Genomic DNA, 19,138 nt, shown 5'->3' on the forward strand with positions numbered 1-19,138 from the left:
GTAGAACAGTAATAATAACAGTGAGAACAACAACAATAACAGAATACACAAAGCAGGCAATGCACAACACAACCGCTCACCGACCGCCGACCGCGTGTCACGAACGGGGGGCGAGCCCCCCACCCCCACACCTGGTTTTTATACTGAGCATGATGTCACATGGTGTAGAATACCCCATTGGCCAGCTGGGTCCACCATCCCGGCTGTGCTCCCCCCTCCCGGTGCAAGCATCACCCAGCAACAGCCAAAGCATCAATGGGCCATCAACGCTCCTTTCACACCAAACCCAAAACACAGCACACCCCCCAGGCTACTGGGAAGAAAGTTAACCCTGTCCCAGCTGGAACCAGGACAGAGGCATTGGTGATTGCAAAGAAATTCTAAAAATAAAAAAAAAATCTAAAAATAACAAAGAGGAAGAATAAGGGATGAAGGAGGAAGAGAGAGAGAGGCTTTCCATGACGAATAGCTAACCAGGCAGTATGACAGATGATAAAGAATTAGACAGATAAGTTCTAAATAAACACATTAAAAGGGAAAAAAGAACCACTATAATTTTTGCTTTTGACAATGGAAGAGGAATACTAAAGGAACCAAGAAAGAGATGAAGAAAAGTCCGATGGTCAGAGACTTACAAACAATGCTGGTAAAACTGGAGTGCCTCTGCACAAGGGGAGGGTGTCTGTCTGTATGAACCAGATGTGAGCTACTGCTGGGCTCTGGCTTGCTCATGGTACTGGCTTTTCTAACTTCTTTCTTTTTCTGTATTTCTGGCTTGTTCATTCTTCTGCATTTTCTGTGTATCATGTTTAAACCTAATTGTTTATTAAATAGATGAGTTACAGCTTGTTCCTAATGGCAGCCATATTTGGCTTTGTCCCACAGTGTACTGCACAATCCCAGTCAAAGAATGTGTCTGTAGTAACGTGGATTGAACCAGTATATCTGTGATGTTAAAAAAAACCCTCTGAGCTGTCCTGGAAATCTGGCCCTGCTTGAGCAGGGGGAGATGACCTCAAGAGTTCCCTTCCAACCTAATTATTATGTGATTCAGTGACATTTTTTGAAAACTACTTAAATGTCTAAACATAACTGAATGGGGGAAATTTACTGTAGTGTAGTTTGTCTATAGACAAGTCCAGGCACTACCAGTCAAAGGTCCATTCTGACTTGAATGATGAGAACCTGTCCATGAAGGAGGATAAATCATCTACAGTGATGCTGTCTTAGTGAAGAAGATACATTTAGTTTGCTTCATGTCAAACTCTTGCCAAGGTTGGAGTGAGATCAGTGTAGTAATTCTTCCTATGTTCCTAGAGTTTTCATTTGTATGACTGAGTCTCTGTCCTCTAGATCCCTTCTGCATGCTGACCCGAGGAATAGAAATTCTGTGACAGAATTCAGTCCACTGGGATCTGCATCGGAGACAGCTCCCTGCGTTGCTCTTGCTCTTTTATCTTGTAGTCGTTTCTGGGAACGCTCTTCTCCTTCTTACCATGTGTGGACTGAAGCCTCCACATCCTCATTTATTTTTTCTTGGGTAATCTTTCCTTCCTTGAGATCTGCTGTACAACCAATATTGTTCCTAGGATGCTAACCAATTTCCTCACAGAGAAAAAGTCTCTCTTTCAGGGACTGTACTGCACAGTTGTATGTTTGGCTCCTTGGGAGGAACCGAACGTCTTCTACTGACCGTGATGCCATGTGAATGGTATTTAGCGCTCTGCAATCCTCCTCATTATACAGCTGTAATGAATCAGAATATTTTCCAGGGCTGGCAGCTCTTTTCTGAATTACTGGCTTTGCAGTCACCTTGGTGATGATTGTACTGATGCTGAATCTGACTTCCTGTGGCCCCAATGGGGCTGCAGAAAGCCATTTCTACTTGTTCATCTCCCCTCATTGTGATCTCTACTTTCATGTATGTGTTACCACCTGCCAATAATTCCCTAAATCTGAATAAAGTGTTCTCCACCTGCTATACAATTGTGATCCCAATGGTAAAACCCCTCATACACAGCTTGAGAAACAAGGAAGTCCAGGAAGCCATTAAGAGGTTCTGGGGCAGAAAATCAACTTTGTGATAATATTTTGGGGGATTTCTGGATGCTGTAGCCATCCTTGCATATGGGGTAAATTTGGTCTAATCTTAAGTGTGAGATTCAACCGCCCCAAAAAATCACCATAAAAAGTGTAGATGTAGAAAAGTAACCACTGTTAAAATATGGTGAATTTTTCTTAGGGTTTGACCTTGGCTAGCTGCCAGACACCCACGCAGCTGCTCTCTCACTCCTCTTCCTCAATAGGACAGGGGGAGAAAAACAAATGAAAAAGCTCGTGGGTCAAGAAAAAGACAGGGAGATTGCTTAGCAATTACCGTCAGGGGCAAAACAGACTCACATTGGGGAAGATTAATATAATTTATTGACAATTAAAAATAGAGTAAGATGGTGAGAAACAAAGACAAAAACTAAAACATCCTCCCCCCATGTCCCCTTATTCCCAGGCTCAACTTCACTCTTCACTCCTGGCTCCTCCCCTATGCCCCGCCGCCGCCATCTCTACAGCGGGGATGGAGGGTAGGGGGCTATGATCAATACATAACAGTTTCTCTCTGGCACTCCTTCCTCCTCACACTTTTCTTTTGCTCCAGCGTGGGTCCTCTGCATGGGCTGCAATTCCTTTAGCAAACATCCATCCGCTCGAGCATAGGGTCCTCTGTGGGCTGCAGCGTGAATATCTGCTTGACCATGGGCTGCAGGGAAATACCTCCTCCTCCCCCTCTTACCTTAGTGTTTGCACTGCTGTTCTCACTCTTTTTTTCCCTCGTCCTCTGCCTGTGTGGCATTTTTTATGTTTTCTTAAATACATTTTTACAGGGATGCCACCAGCTTTGCTGATTGGTTCAGCTTTGGCTAATAGTGGGACTGTTTTGGAACCCTCTGTGACTGGCATTGGGCAATCTTTTCCCACAGAGGTCACACCTGCAGCCTCCCCACTACCAATAGGGAGTTTTGCCATGTAACCCCAATACACTTGAAAATCCTAGAACATCATTAATGGCACTAGACATCCGTATTTAGGCAACTGAATCCCATGCCACATGGTATTCGATTCATGCTCCAGCTGTCACCTCAGAAAACCAGTCCTTCTGTCTGGCAGGTGTTTCAGATACCTCAGAACAGCTGAACTGGCACTGGGCACCTACAGTAGGCACTGCAGTGATATGATGAAATCCACCCCTTTGACAAACCCTTCTTTAAAAAAAAAAAAAAAGAATAGAAGTCCTCTAGCTTGTAAGGATGAGTGAATCAATGCCTGCAAAACCAAGTTACATTGGTCTTACATTTCTCTGAAAAACAGAAAGAAATATACATAGGTAGGTAGGGAGGGAGATAGATAGAAAGATAGACAGGCAGGCAGGCAGGCAGGCAGACAGACAGACAGATAGATAAATAGATTCATGAAGAAAGTGTTTTTCTGTAGTATCTGAACAGGATTTTTCTCTCTGAGATCTGGTATTTTGAGCAGATGACTATTTGGGTAAACCTCAGAGAAAAGCAGAATAGGGAAAAATGAAGCAAAGTTTAGTATATGTGTAAGAACCCAGTGGAAACTTTCATATTATGGCAAAGAGCAAATATGTGAAGAAGCCAGCTGCGGTGGGTTGGCCCCAGACAGCAACTAAGTACCCACCCAGCCACTCACTCGCTCAGTCCCACAAGGGCATGGTGTTAATGGTATGTGATACATCCCTTTGGCCAGTTTGGGTCAGCTGTCCTGGCTGTGTTGCCACCCAGCTTCTTGCCCACCTCCAGTAGCGGGGTAAGTTCAAATCCTGAAGATGGTGGGCTCCACAAAGCAGCCTAACAGGGAATTTGCTGCCTCCAGGCATTCATCCAGCTGGACCTCTGCAAGCAGAGAGAAAAAGCAGAGGGGGACCACAACTCAGTAAGGGAATACTGTGTGTATTGACAGTCTCATAGACTGCCGTACAGGAGCACTGGGAAAGAGGAACATGGGTCAATGGGCGTCAGCTGTGGATTTGATGGGAAAGGCCCAGAGCGTGACTCCTCCCAGCCAAATCTTCTTACCAGCTTGGTCCCGCAGCCACCTACAAGCTTTGGCCTCCAGAAGCTCTGACCAAGATACCTTCCATTTATACTGGTGCAACCAGACTAAGGCCAAAACTGTGGCCCAGACAGTTGGCTGCACATCCTGTGGGGGAAAACAGAACAATCAAGGGGAAGAAATAAAAAGAAAGATCAGATCTAAACCTGCACGTGGAAAAAGTAAGACCTCCACACATACACACAAACTCTCTAAGCTTCTGAAATCCTCAAAATCGGAAAGTTCCCAGTACCTCTGCTGATTCCACCCCACACCCTCCACACCCGCCTTCCACAAGCAGAGAGGCTCTATATCCTGACTGCTTTGATCTCTTCCTCTCAGTTCAGCTCAGACTGGAGATTTGGAGCAGAGGAAGGTTGAGCTCAGGACAGTGCCCCACTCCTGCCCCTGATCTGCTTACCTCACTAGGCCGTTGTCCCTCAACATCAGCCTTGCTGAACCCCAAGGCCGAGGCCAGGGCTGCAGTGAGGGCCCAGGAGCCATTTGCTTTCTGGAGTGCCACCACTACCCTGAGCCCAGAGAAGTCACACAGTCTTGTTGAGAGTGGTGAAATTGTCCAGTCCCAACTGATGTTAAATGCTGGCGGTTCTTCCATCACCTGCTCTTCAGGAGAAGGCTCCCGCTCTGGCAGACAGAAACATTCACACAGCTCATATGAGATAGGCAACAGCTAGTAACCTTAAAGTCTGCCTTCTCCAGGTATACTTAACTGTCCTCCATCCTCTCTGCATTTTCCCAATTTTTCCCAGTCCTCCACAAGCATCCTGAACCTTTTCCAGACCTCCCAGAGCATCCTCAGATCTTCCCAGTTCCTCATAAGTATCCTAAAATCTGTCCTGTAGCTCTAGTTTACCCAGCGTAATTCTCTCTGACCACCCTTAATTCCACCTATGAGCATCACTAATGTTACTCCTTCCTGCCACTTCCCCTGTTACAGCTCATGTTCACTGTTGAGAGCCCCACGGGCGTCCTTCTCCATCATCCACTCTTAAAGCCACCAGCCTCAGCATGAGCTCTTCCTTTCCACATTCCAAGAATAAGACTTCTTTGGAGCTACAGCAGCACTGGATCGCAAGAGAGTGAAGGTGAGGAGGGTCAAGCAGAGCCCATGGGCATTATGGTCCCAGGCATGGCTCTGCTCTTCAATCAGAGTAGATTTAAGAGCTTTTATGGGCAGAAAAAGAAGCACTCGGGCACAGAGTAGTTGGGGTAGAACTGGGGGTCATTTAAGGCTGGCCTAACAGAGGCCTAACAGAGGTTGGAAGGGGCCTCTGGAAGTCATCTCGTCCAAATCCCTACTCAAAGTAGGTCTCATTAGAACAGCTCGCTCACGTACCTGTGTAGTCAAGTCTTGAATAGCTCTAAGGCTGGAGATTCCACCAGTTTTTGATTATCCTTACGATTTAAAAAAAAAATTTTTTTTTCTTCGTACCCATTCAGCATTTCCCATGTTCCAACTTGTGTCCGTTGCCTCTTATCCTGATGCTGTGCATTTCCAAGAAGAAGTCTGCCTCCGGCTTTCTATTTTCCTCCAGTCAGCCAGTTGTAGACAGAAATAAGGTACCCTCTTCTTAAAGATGAACAAACCCAGCACTCTCAGCCTCTCCTCACTCAGCCCCCTCAGTTTAGTGGCCCTCCACTAGCTTCGTTCCAGTATGTCAACGCCTTTCTTGTAATGGAAGCAGAAGCTGGACACAGTACCCCAGGATGCAGGCTAGCCAACGGTGCTGAACAGAGGAAGGATCACCTCCCTGCACCTAGTGGCTGCACTCTGGCTGATACAGCCCAGGATGAGGTTGGCTTTCTTTGTTGCAAGGGCACACTGCTGACTTCTGTTCAACTAGTTGTCTGCTAGGACCCCAAGATCTTTTCTGTAGAGCTGCTTTCTTGAGTGTGTGTGCCCTGGGCCTGTATTGTTGCACAGGGTTATTCCATTCCTGATCCATTCCTGTCTCTGCTAGCTGGCTCTTTTTTGCTGAGGGTAAAGCTAAAGATTCATGCCGATATTTTGTGACAAACTTAGTGTTTGCGTATGGAATTAAGGATAAGCAGAGACAAGGATGAGGTTACTTCAGGGAACTATTAAGGCATTTGATTCTTAGTTTCCAGCCCAGAGTTGCGATGAAGGAGTTTGCTTTGTCCGTCACTCCACCCATCCCTAGCACAATGACAGTCAGGAAGTCTGGTGAGAAGATGATAGATGCTGAAAGGAGGGTTCAACCCTAGTCCAGCACATTTTGAGAATGCTCAGCTAAGAAGTTTCTCCTTACCTTTACAGGATGCTGGAAGCTGGGTGAGTGCCTCAGGGGCTTTGCGACCAAGCCTCTCAAGGCAGAACTGGCACTTCTGGACCATCCAAAACTTGGTGGACTTGAACCACACAGGCCTGAAGCCACGCAACCAGAGCAGCTGGCAGGGAACCAGGTTGCAAGAGGGAGAGAACAACGTGGAGGAGTCTGGAGGCAAAGAATCTGGGGAGAGAAGTGGGGAGATGGAGCTTAGACTCATGGGTATTAGAGGTAGGCAAAAGGGTGGTCAGGCCCACAGGATAGGGGGCTGCAGATGGTGAGGCGGCATCGGATGAACAAGTCCCGCTTTCCCCTCCCAGTCCTATCCCCACCGTTTCTGGCCTTACCACGGTGCCAGGCATCCCTCTGTTTCATGCGTACTGCCACACTGGATGTGAAGGGGGACGGAACCCCCAGGCTGAGGCTGGACTTAACTGCGCTGTGCCGGATGTCCTTCTCTGCCCTGCTTGTCCCCTCCCAGGCCAGTTTCCACAGCAGGTGCATCATGGCCATGCGGTGCACAGGCAGCCTGCAGGGGCAGGGAGTTAGTCCTTGGTTCCACCTCGGGGAGGGGCAAGGGACACGTGCAGTAAAGAGGAGAGGGCAGTGGGGTAATGTTCACCCAGGTCCTCTCCCAAGGTCAGGGCAGAGGGGACAAGGGGGGAGCACTGGATGCCCAGAATCTCTTCCCACCTCCGGCTGCAGTGGGAAGGATGCAAGCAAAGGGTCACCTGCTGCCCCTCCTCCAGACCTTGCCACTCTGCCTCATGGGCAAGTCTGTTACCCTCTCACCTGCCATCTGATGATGGGGACAGTGAGAACCTGAGTGTGTAATCGAAGGACTGGCTGCCCACGTGGTACTGAAGGGTCACTGCTCCCTCACCCCCCTCTGGATCCTGGTGGCAGAAGGGAAAGAGTCAGACAGAAATGTTCATCTGCAAGGCAGCCTGGCTGCCTAGGTTCCCTCCCTGCTCTCCTAAGGTGGTAGATGTCCATGGTTGGAGCAGAAGCAGTGGTGTCTCTGGGGAAAGAAGGGGTTCACAGAGCCCTGATCCTGGTCTCTCTCAGGTCTAATGGAGGTGAAGGACTCTCAGTGCTGGGAAGGTGAAACAGGGAGTGGGTCCTTTACCTTCCAGAAAGCCCTGCCCCAGTGCATACGGTTCCTGGATCACTCTCACCTGTGCTTGCCCATGGATTTGGGCATAGATGGATCTCTGATGTCCCTGGAAGATCATCTCAGGAGCTTTTCTGATCATTGACACCTCCAGGCCAGGTGGAAGGTCCCAATGTAGTGAGATCCCACTTGCCAGAGGCTGCAGAGCGCGCTGCAGGCATTTCACTGCCTGGTAAGGGGAAGCAGAGAGCACAGACCACTTGGGTTCCCTCCCAGTTCTGGGAGCGGGGGGAACTTGGAGGGGCTCTCTGAGTTGGAGTGGATGGTGGTATTTGGATTGCCTTGCATGTCTAGAAGAGCCATGGGAGATGTTGAATAGAGCAGAGGGCTACCTGGGTCATTACCTCGGATGTCATGTCCATCCTGGAGTGGATGCACACACATTCACCTTTGGTCTCCAGGGCCATGGCCTGGGAAAGGTTGAAGCTGTCACATCTGTTAGTAGGAAAACAGAAACACCTGTACAGGAAAAGAGGGGGAGGTTAGAGGTGGGACGAAGGTGAGAGGCACGAAGGACAAGGGTGGTACAAAGGACAAAGTCTGGAGAGGTAAGAATGCTTCTGATCGTAGAAATGAAACTGACTCAGAGTTTTCCCATTCACTCCGGGGTGAGAGACATTGCCTGCTGGACAGGGAGATAGTGAGAACGGGTTTTGGGCCCACAGAGCACACGGAGGTATTGCAGGGTGAGGGGGAAGAGGAAAAGTTCTAAGAGCAGGGGAAGATTGGGAGAGGAGGCCCGCTAGATGAAGAGTATAGGCAGTCTTAGTGAGGTAAGGAAAGTGTGTGTGGGCGTTGTTGCTGAAGTTCCATTGAGGTAAAGAGAAGAACTGGGGCTGTGGTGGTGCATTTCCCCCCACCTCTCCTGGGCCGCTATATGATCTCAGGAACTCCCGTTAGGCCTTGGCCTTTGTGTAATGAGTTGGGCAGTGAAGCGTCCCTTGACCATACCAGGAACTCTTGCATGGCTGAGGTGGGGAACAGCACTCACTGTTCTGCTGCCTGGCCAAGGCGTGGAATAAGAGTGGGGATTATTTGTCATCCCCTGACACCCTTATCTGAGCCATAGCTCAAGTGGAAATGCACCAATTTTACTGAAAACTTGAGAATTTTAGTAACTACCACCTTGGACTGTGGCCAGGATGGAAGTTTATGGATGACTAAAGCCAATCATCTTGCAACCCTATAAACAGAAGTCCTAAGTGAGACCCTTTGAGTTCTCCTGGACCGCAGCGGGCTGCGCCCAGCATCTGCCTCTGAGTGGGACACCACTCAGAGTTCACGAACTCTCAGGTTTGCAATATTCGGAGGACTGTCGCCGAAAGCTGACGATGGGGCCTGGGCTAAAACACTTCTTGAGGCTCAACCCCTCAGCCGTTGAGAAATGCCGAGACATTTGATGTGAATATTTCACTGGACTTGGGGGGAATTTTTAACAGGTATATCTTTTGTACAATTATATATATTTCTCTGTGTGTGTGTGTGAATTGATTTGGATAACTGATAGTAAGCATAATCTGTAATTAAGTCACTGTTGTGATTGTAGTAAATTCTATTAACTCACTTTGTAAATGTTAAATTAGTCAATGATTACGTGTTGCTAAAATCTTGTGATGTACCTTAAAACTGTGAATGAATCTTAGACTGCTGCTAGACACGTATAATCCCTTAGGCATAAATCGTTGACCAAGTCTGGGACTAGGATTGGATCCAGCCACGCCTAAGCTCCATCAGGAGTTTAGAAAGCAAGGGGGTCTACTCTGAATCTCGTGACTCAACGGAAGGGTCTCCTTACCCTTTTGTGTTAGACATAAACCGTTGTCCAAGTCTGAGACTAAGATTGGACCTAGCCACACCTAAGCTCCATCAGGAGTTTAGAAAGGAAGGGGGTCTGCTCTGAACCTCGTGATTTAATGGGAGGGTCTCCCTTACCCTTTTGCGTCTTCGGACTCTGTATAAATCATTCTAGCTCGACTCTAACCCAATTTTCCTTTGGATGTTTCATCCATGTAGTAAGTGATAGAGTGAACCTTGCCATCGAACTCTGTTAAGTCACACTTTTATAAATTTCTATTAAAACCACTTTTTGCTAGCTACCTTTGATGGTGGTTCTTTAAGGGACCTCTAAACCACTCATTCACGACAGGGGCAGACTAGGATCTGGGAGAATGTTTGAAGGACTCTGACAGTCAGGGGGAGAGGAAGGTTGTGAATTAGCATGTTAGGGGACAGGAACAGGGCCCCCCATTACCTGTGCTGGTCCCGGTAACGGTGGACCTCAGCCATGACAGCTTCCTCTTCACTGGAGATCTTCCTTTGGATGAAGATGAAAAGCTGAGGGAGAGAGGAGGGGAAACAAAGATTGCCAGGGCTGGGCACCCCTGTAGAGGAAAGACACCCTCCTAAAACGCAGGAAGCCTTCCCCGTTCGCTCCCTTACCCTCTCGCGCCCTCTGGCCTTCAAACAGGACAAGAGATTGGGTGTCTCCTTTCATTAACACCAGGACACCTCTTAGCACAAAGGGGCACCCCACAAGGAAGATCCACCTTCCCCAAGTGCAGGCAAATTCCACAGAAGCCCTCCCACACTGCCCACCCTGCCATGAGGATGCCCCCCGACACGCGAACTCCCAGTGCAAACAGCAGCAGAATATCTCACCCTGAGCCCTGAAGTCTACCTTGACGCTATTGTTTACACCCATTCCCCTCCCCATAACCCTTTGGCCCCTGGTACCTGACGGGGGTGCCCATGAAGGAGACGGGTGCTGTAGATAGACTTTAGGAGACCCAACAGGTCACAGCCCCCCAGATCAGGGCAGATGGAGGAGATGCGCCCCACTGCATGGTCCATGCTTTCCTGCGTGTATTCCACACTCTGCCTGTGGGAGGGCACCCAGAGTGTCAGAGGGAGGAGAACCTGGCCCACGGCTACCCTCACATGGCCACTCCCTAGCAAAGCCCTACCCCACTACCAGTGCTGCAGAAGCACCCTGAAAAGAGGACTTACCCTCTCACTGTCCCCAACATATCCTGCCCCATAACTGCCTTCCAGCAAGAGCTTGTCCCATAGTTTCACGTAGAAAAGTCATACTTTACTTACCTCTCGGCCCTGCCCCATCATCACCCCCAACTCACGGATAGAAGGCTTTGAAAGTGGCCCCAAAACTGTAGATGTTGAAGTAACAGCCCAGAGGCAAACTCTTCAGGAGGAAGAGCAGTGTGTTCTGGGGCCAGATGGAGGGATGGGCAGAGCTCAGATGGGGAAGCCAGGCAGAACATCCGCCCACGTGAAGCAGCTTCCCTCTCTCCCCACCAGCTGGCCCTGACCAGTGTGGACAACGCCCTCCAAAGACCTCCTCTGGTGGTACCTGTGCATCCTGGAAGAGGCTGCGGTCCATGAGAAAGAGGAATTCCCCAAGCTGGCCTGGATGGGGCACCACCTCAGGAATGTTGGGCATCAGCGTCACCATGACCACAGGGTCTCCCAGCAGAGAGCCTGGAGTGTGTGGCAGGAAACAAGGAGGATTTTTAGGCTGAAGCCCGCTTCCCTGTCTCTTTGCTTTTGTCCTCCACATAGCCCTCAGCTCTGACTTATTGCCTGAAAAGCCCCTCAGATCCCCCCAGTCTCCCTGACACCCTCTCCCTAACCCCCACTTCCACCCTCCTCGCTCACCAGGTGGGGCTTTGGGATCTCTCCTCTCCACTACAGCACTGAGAGTGTGAGACCCTCTGTAATACACCAGCAAGTTCAGACCATCCCACATCCAGGGTGGCAATTTCAAGGAGACCTGAAGACAAGTAGGGTGTGGGGAGGAAAGAGAACCAAATAAAAGGAGTGAGGAATCCTAAGGAGCGTCAGCAGGCTGCAGACCCTTCCCTCCACTCGCCCGTTGGGACTCGAGCATCTGGCAGGGCCGTACCTCAGCAGATGTCTGATCTGGAGCCGTGTATTGCAGAGGGGTGTAGCTGCTGTTAACGGCTATGTGGGATACACCATGGGCTGACTTCAGACAGATGCTGAAGTGCACGTTTTCGGGCCTCTCCTCCTCAGAAGAGAACCAGCCTGCAGTGAGAAAGAGGTGTGAGAAGGTGAAAGAAGAGACCCTGGGGCAGCAGACAGCTGTGGTGGGGCACTGTCTGTTGTTGGTAGGGGGGAAACGTGGCATCTGAGACACCCTTCACTGTGCTGCTTAGTGGCGGGGGTGGTGATGGTGGATCTGTAGACTCACACTGTGGTTTGTACAGGGATCTGTGGCGATCTCTTGCTGTGGGACATATGGGGAGACCCGTGCGCGTTCCTGACTGTGAGGTGCAAGGGGGAATATTCAGATTCTCTCACTGAGACACGTGTGCAGATATGGGGGTCCCCCGCCCAGAGGGATGCTGGGGAGTGATGCTGGGGGATGCATTGAGGGGATCACTCACCAATGTATTTTCTCGAGGGGAACAGCTCGCATGGCCAGCAAAACTGGGCAGCTCCATCAGGCTGCAGTGGCAGCTCCTGGACATAGCACAGGGTGATGGTCACCTCCCTGTTAGGAGGCAGGGTCCCTAAGAAACAAGCGAAGACAGGACCCCAAAGATCCCACTGGTCCTGCAGGTATCTTAAATTCTCCATGCCTGAAGTGGCTTTACACAGCTGCTGGGCCTGCCACAGAGGGAGAAAAATGTGTCACTGAGGTCTTCACAGGATTCATAAAATCATAGAATTGTTTAGGTTGGAAAAGACCTTTAAGAACATCAAGTCCAACTGTTAAGCTAGCACTGCCAAGTCCACTAGCACTAAACCATGTCCCTAAGCACCACATCTACACGTCTTTTAAATACCTCCAGGCCTGGAGACTCAACCACTTCCCTGGGCAGCCTGTTCCAATGCTTGACGACCCTTTCAGTGAAGAAATTTTCCCTAATATCCAACCTAAACCTCCCCTGGCTCAACTTGAGACCATTTCCTCCTGTCCTATCACTTGTTACTTGGGAGAACGAACCGACACCCACCTCGCCACAACCTCCTTTCAGGTAGTTGTAGAGCACGATAAGGTCTCCCCTCAGCCTCCTTTTTTCCAGGCTAAACAACCCCAGTTCCCTCAGCCGCTCCTCACAGGACTTGTTCTCTAGACCCTTCACCAGCTTCGTTGCCCTTCTCTGGACACACTCCAGCACCTCCATGTCTTTCTTGTAGTGAGGGGCCCAAAACTGAACACAGTATTCAAGGTGTGACCTCACCAGTGCCCAGTACAGGGGCACGATCACCTCCCTCCTCCTGCTGGCCACACTATTTCTGATACAGGCCAGGATGCTGTTGGCCTTCTTGGCCACCTGGGCACACTGCCAGCTCATGTTCAGCCGGCTGTTGACCAACACCCCCAGGTCCTTTTCCGCCGGGTACCTCTCCAGCCACTCTTCCCCAAGCCTGTAGCATTGCATGGGGTTGTTGTGGCCCAAGTGCAGGACCCGGCACTTGGCCTTGTTGAACCTCATACGATTGGCCTCAGCCCATCGATCCAGCCTGTCCAGATCTCTTTGTAGAGCCTTTCTACCCTCAAACAGATGAACACTTCCGCCCAATTTCGTGTTGTCTGCATACTTCCTGAGGGTGCACTCGATCCCCTCATCCAGATCATTCATGAAGATATTGAACAGAACTGGCCCCAATACTAAGCCCTGGGGCACACCACTTGTGACCAGCCACCAGCTGGATTTAACTCCGTTCACCACAACTCTTTGGGCCTGGCCATCCAGCCAGTTTTTTACCCAGTGAAGAGTACACCCATCCAAGCCATGAGCAGCCAGTTTCTCCAGGAGAACGCTGTGGGAAACGGTGTCAAAGGCTTTACTAAAGACTAGGTAGACAACATCCACAGCCTTTCCTTCATCCACTAAGCAGGTCACCTGGTCATAGAAGGAGATCAGGTTAGGCAAGCAGGACCTGCCTTTCATAAACCCATGCTGACTGGACCTGATCACCTGGTTGTCCTGTACATGCCGTGTGATGGCACTCAGGATGATCTGCTCCATAACCTTTCCTGGCACCGAGGTCAGACTGACCAGCCTGTAGTTCCCCGGATCCTCCTTCCGGCCCTTCTTGTAGATGGGCATCACATTTGCTAACCTCCAGTCAACTGGGACCTCCCTGGTTAGCCAGGACTGCTGGTAAATGATGGAAAGTTTCTTGGTGAGCACTGCTGCCAGCTCCCTCAGTACCCTTGGGTGGATCCCATCCAGCTCCATAGACTTGTGTGTGTCTACGTGGTGTGGCAGGTCACTAAGCATTTCCCCTTGGATTATGGGGGCTTCATTCTGCTCCCTGTCCCTGTCTTCCAGCTTTGGCTGGGTACCCAAAGAACAACTGGACTTACTCTTAAAGACTGAGGCAAAGAAGGCATTAAGTACCTCAGCCTTTTCATCATCCTTTGTCACTGTGTTTCCCCCCACATCCAACAAAGGATGGAGAGTCTCCTTAGCCCTCCTTTTGTTGCTAATGTATTTAGAGAAACATTTTTTATTGTCTTTTATGGCAGTAGCCAGATTAAGTTCTAGTTGGGCTTTGGCCCTTCTAATTTTCTCCCTGCATAACTTCATGACATCCTCGTAGTCCTCCTGAGTTGCGTGCCCTTCTTCCAAAGGTCATAAACTCTCCTTTTTTTCCTGAGTTCCAGCCAAAGCTCTCTGTTCAGCCAGGCTGGTCTTCTTCCCTGCCGGCTCGTCTTTCGGCACATGGGGACAGCCTGCTCCTGCGCCTTTAAGATTTCCTTCTTGAAGGATGTCCAGCCTTCCTGGACTCCTTTGCCCTTCAGGACTGCCTCCCAAGGGACTCTGTTAACCAGGTCCCTAAACAGGCCAAAGTCTGCCCTCTGGAAGTCCAAGGGAGCAGTTCTGCTGACCCCCCTCCTTACTTCTCCAAGAATCAAAAACTCTATCATTTTGTGATCGCTGTGCCCAAGACAGCCTCAACTATCACATCACCCACAAGTTTTTCTCACTCTTACCCTTCCGATTCTCTCCCCGTCCCGCTGCGGGCGGCGGGGGAGTGAGTGAGCGGCTGCGTGGTATTTGGCTGCCTGCCAGGTTAAACCATGACAAAGGGCTAGTGATTGTGAGACTTCTGCCAGCTGCTTACAGAATATTTTGTCTGCCTCTTCATCCTGGTTGGGTGGTCTATAACAGACTCCCACCATGATATCTGCCTTGTTGGCCTTCCCCCTGATTCTTACCCATAAACACTCAACCCTATTGTCACCATCCTTAAGCTCTAGACGATCAAAACATTCCCTAACATACAGGGCTACCCCACCGCCTCTCCTTCCTTGCCTATCCCTTCTGAAGAGTTTATAGCCATCCATTGCAGCACTCCAGTTGTGCAAATCATCCCACCACGTTTCCGTGATGGCAACTATATCATGGTTTTCCTGCTGCACAATGGCTTCCATTCTGTCACCTTGTCGTGGTTTAACCTGGCAGGCAGCCAAATACCACACAGCCGCTCACTCACTCCCCCCACCCCCAGCGGGATGGGGAGAGAATCGGAAGGGTAAGAGTGAGGAAAAACTCGTGGGTTGAGATAAAGACAGTTTAATAGAACAGGGAAAAATAAGGGAAAATAATAACGATAATGATAGAATATACAAAATGAGTGATGCACAATGCAATTGCTCACCACCCGCGCTGACCGATAACCAAGTAGCGATCGGTACTTCCTGGATCACGCCTACCCTTCATATACTGAGCATGACGTCACATGGTATGGAATACCCCATTAGCCAGCTGGGCTGGCTGTCCTGATTATGTTCCCTCCCATCTTGTGTACCTAGCTCAGTCAGTAGGCATGGGAGCTGTCCTTGGACTAGGAGGGCACTTAGCAACAACTGAAAACATCCGTGTGTTATGAACATTCTCCTCATACTAAATCCAAAACACAGCACTAGGAAGAAATTTACCCTATCCTAGCCGAAACCAGGACACACCTCCACCCTTCATCCCAATCTGCGGACCACCCCCTCCCACCACATTCCCAGTACCTCCTCCTTCTCCCAGAGCATTGCTTCAATACGAGTGTCCCCCATGGTAGCGTAGAAGGTGTGTACAACAGTGTCAGAGTCCACAGGAAAGATGAACATGGTCTCCTTGGGGACTTGCTGCATATTGCGGAAAAGCAGCTCAGACTCTACATCGGCTACAAAGTCCTGGATGGTTACATTTACTGTCACGGTTTCCAGCTCCACTTCAGGATAGGAAGAAAAGAACCATACTCCTCGCTGGAATAAGCCTGAGGAAGACACAACAGCTGTCAGAGTCCCTGGTTGCACATCGGAAACTTTAAATTTGAAGTGTCTGCTTGTAGTGGGAAACAGTTGGGTGTCCAAACCTGCCACAGAAATGTCAGCTGCAGAAGCTGACAAATAGCAATGAAAGGTCCCTGAGGCTGTCAACATGTTTCCCTTAGACCACAGATCCTCATCTCTCTAAGCCCCTTTTTGTCCAACGCACACGGCAGCGGGGCCCTCAGATCGCCTCAATGTGCCATGCTTCATCTTAGTTCAGGCCTCCCATGGCATTGAGAAGAGTCTGTCTGTCCCCCAGCACATAGCGTTAGACAGTCCCACAATAGAGCTTCTCGCAAACGGCAGGAGGTGCCTTACAGCTCCTCAAACCTTCAGACCTTATCCCAGAGATAGGAGCAGGTCCCATCACCTGCTTTGAGACTAATGCTGCAAAGAGATGAGCTTGATTTTCAAGTTAAGCAAATATACTACTCATTTTGGACTACTGGAAGGGAAGGGGGGACCATAGCAAGGGCACTTAGCATGGCATCAAAGGTAGAGTCACAGGAAATAGCCTCATCTTCTTTTCATTGTCAACAGTGAAGATGTTTCTCGCTGACCTCCCTTTCTCACCTGTCATACTTGTAGCGTATGGTTTATTTGAGGCCAACAATGTGTAGATCTGAATTTGGTTGGAAGAGGGCTTTGATGACCTCCCTTCCTGCTATGACAGCAGCCCATCGAAAGGCAACCTTCTTCATACCTTTGCCCCTGGTTTGAGATGAAGAGCATCTTGTATTAGGGCAAGGTTTGGCATCAGTGGTGCATCAAACCTGATGGTAAAATGCGTTGGAGTAGCGTCTTAGTCAAGAATGGCGTAACACTGTAGTAGGAATAGAGTGACACTTAGCAAAGGAAGGTATAAGACCTTCATAGGGGTTGCTGTAATGTCTTGGAGGGGGATGGCGTACAGAAGATGGTAGAGTTCGCCTGGAGGGGATGATGCAACTCACCAATCAAGCAATGTACCTAGGTTTCACAACACAATTCAGTAGGGGATGATTTAGCACCACAGTAGAGGTGATGCAATATCATAGCACTGAGAAGTGTTGCCCCCCATCCCACAGTAGCAGACATCTCTTCTGCATCATCCTCCCACTTTTTGATGGTTTCCCTGGAAAGCCTTCAGCGCTATGGGTGAGATGAATCACACTTACTAAAACATCTTTTGCTATGCCAGCCAGAAAAAGTGAAGGCTGACTACAGGCCATGGCCCTGAGTTCCCAGAACATGGTGAGATGGGACTCCCTGTCAACCACCCCAGAAATCAGTTCCTTCCCACATTGCTCTCCCAGCTAAAATCTTCTCCACTGCTCACAAATGCCACCCTTCTGGCTCCAACTCACCCCTACACATATACTCTTTGCACAGGACGCCACTTGTCCTCATCTTGAGTCTTTGGTCAAAAACAGCTTCTGTGTGGGAAAGAGCATAAAGTGAGCTATGAGGACCTTGTGAAAAAAACCTGGACACCTCCATCTTCCCTTCCTCCAAGATATGGAGCTCTGCCTCCACATACACGGGCCAAGATGATTCTTTGCTTCCTCACATCCCAACTCAGGATCCTTTTTGCCCCTCTCACACCAGCTGGTAGCAGATTAGTAGGAGAGAGGCCTGGGATGGGAATTGCAGGTGTCAAAAATGCGTATTGGTTCAACGGGGTGGTGGTGCTTAATTCAGATGAGAGCCCAGGGGAGGTGGGAGCAATGATGGCTCACAGCCTGAGACATACGGCACAGCATGAGTTTGGGCCTGAGCAGTGATAATTGCACCTGGAGGACAGCGGTACCAATGTTGACAGAGGAAGAAATGGGCAGAAGGGTGGACAGACAGAGCGGGCAAAGCACCATCTGGGAGGATGGGTGGAGGAATGCATGGATTTGTGTGAGGAGAACGGTGTAGCTGGATGGTTGGAGAGGGCTGTATTCAGTGGCAGTAGGACTGAATGGCAGAAAAAAGTGACCGTATGGGGAATTGGGGAGGGCAATGGATGAATGACTTTGTAGTTGGGATGCATGGATGCACATCCAGGGAAGTGGGGGGCAGGAGGGTGTTGGAGGAATTGATGAGCAAATGCAGTTGTGTGGAATGTGAGGGCGAGGATGATAAAAAGTGTCTGGTTTTAGGCACGTAAAGCCACCAGGTCTGTGTACAGGTCGGTGGTCTGAACTCTTCCGATACTGAGTAGAGCCTTAACTCAGTTGTGAAAACATCGGACAGGAGGGCCATTTGCAGCGAGGAGCCCTAGTATGGGGGAGTGGTCCTCGCAAAGGTGAGGAAATCCAATCTAGCTGTCTCCCATAGGTCCTGTGCTATACATATTGGCATCATGTGTCTATCTCGGAAACGACAGGACGTCTAAAATGATACTAGACAGCCATGTTTCAACAACTAAGTCTCACCCCTAAATTTAAATAAGAGGAAGAGCCTCTTCCTCTTAGCACAAAAGTAGGATTCAGTTCAAGATTATTATGTATAAATGTAGGTATTTAAAATAGATACGTTCAGATTAACTTCTAAACCCCTGCAAGGGCACTTGCCAGAGGGCACAGAAAGCGGGGGTGAGAATGGGGCAAAGGAATGAATGAGGAGTGAGGGGGACGCGAGGGGGGATAGAAGGAGGAAGGGAAGGAGGGACGTGCATTCTCTGCTGTAGTGATCCTGATGGGGGGAGCACTGTACATCGAGGAGTTAGTGATCCACTAGCAGTTAATCTGAGGAGGCACAGGACTGTGCTGTGCTGCGCTGCACATACAGCTTGGCTGTCAGGCCTGCGCTGGGCTGCACAAATCCCACGGCTGCAGGGTAACCTCAGCCAGCTCATTGTGACAGAGCCGGCTCTGGAACATGCGCACTGTGATATGCTGCGTGCTGATTAGAGGCCCATCAGAAGGACCCTCACCCGTGCGCTCTGCGTGGCACGCTGCGGAGCCGCAGAGTGAGCAGCGGGTCACGGCTCTGCCAGGTGCTGGGGCAGGCGTAGCCCTAATTTGTGGAAATCCGCCCTGTTACCCCGGGATTGAAGTGATGACTGCTAACAAAATCAGGCTGGAGGGTGGAAGAACTGTCTTGAAGAGTCTGTCGAGCCTTGCAGCCGGGAGGACGCGATGCATGATTATGCAGTTCCCTCCCAGGCACGGTAATAACAGCACCAAGGGAGCTGGGAGGAGCTGTCAGCTCTTGATCCTGCTCGGGGTGGGATTGCCAAGGGAATGGCTCTCGGGA

General features: G+C 49.9%; 1 pseudogene; it reads right to left on the reverse strand.

Moving 5' to 3' along the window:
• Positions 1-17,302, reverse strand: part of LOC142091734 (von Willebrand factor A domain-containing protein 5A-like) — a 30,010-nt pseudogene extending 12,708 nt beyond the window's left edge.
• Positions 17,303-19,138: the final 1,836 nt, after the last annotated feature.

This window comes from Calonectris borealis, chromosome 22 (genome assembly GCF_964195595.1).
Source record: "Calonectris borealis chromosome 22, bCalBor7.hap1.2, whole genome shotgun sequence".
In the NCBI taxonomy this organism is placed as follows: domain Eukaryota; kingdom Metazoa; phylum Chordata; class Aves; order Procellariiformes; family Procellariidae; genus Calonectris; species Calonectris borealis.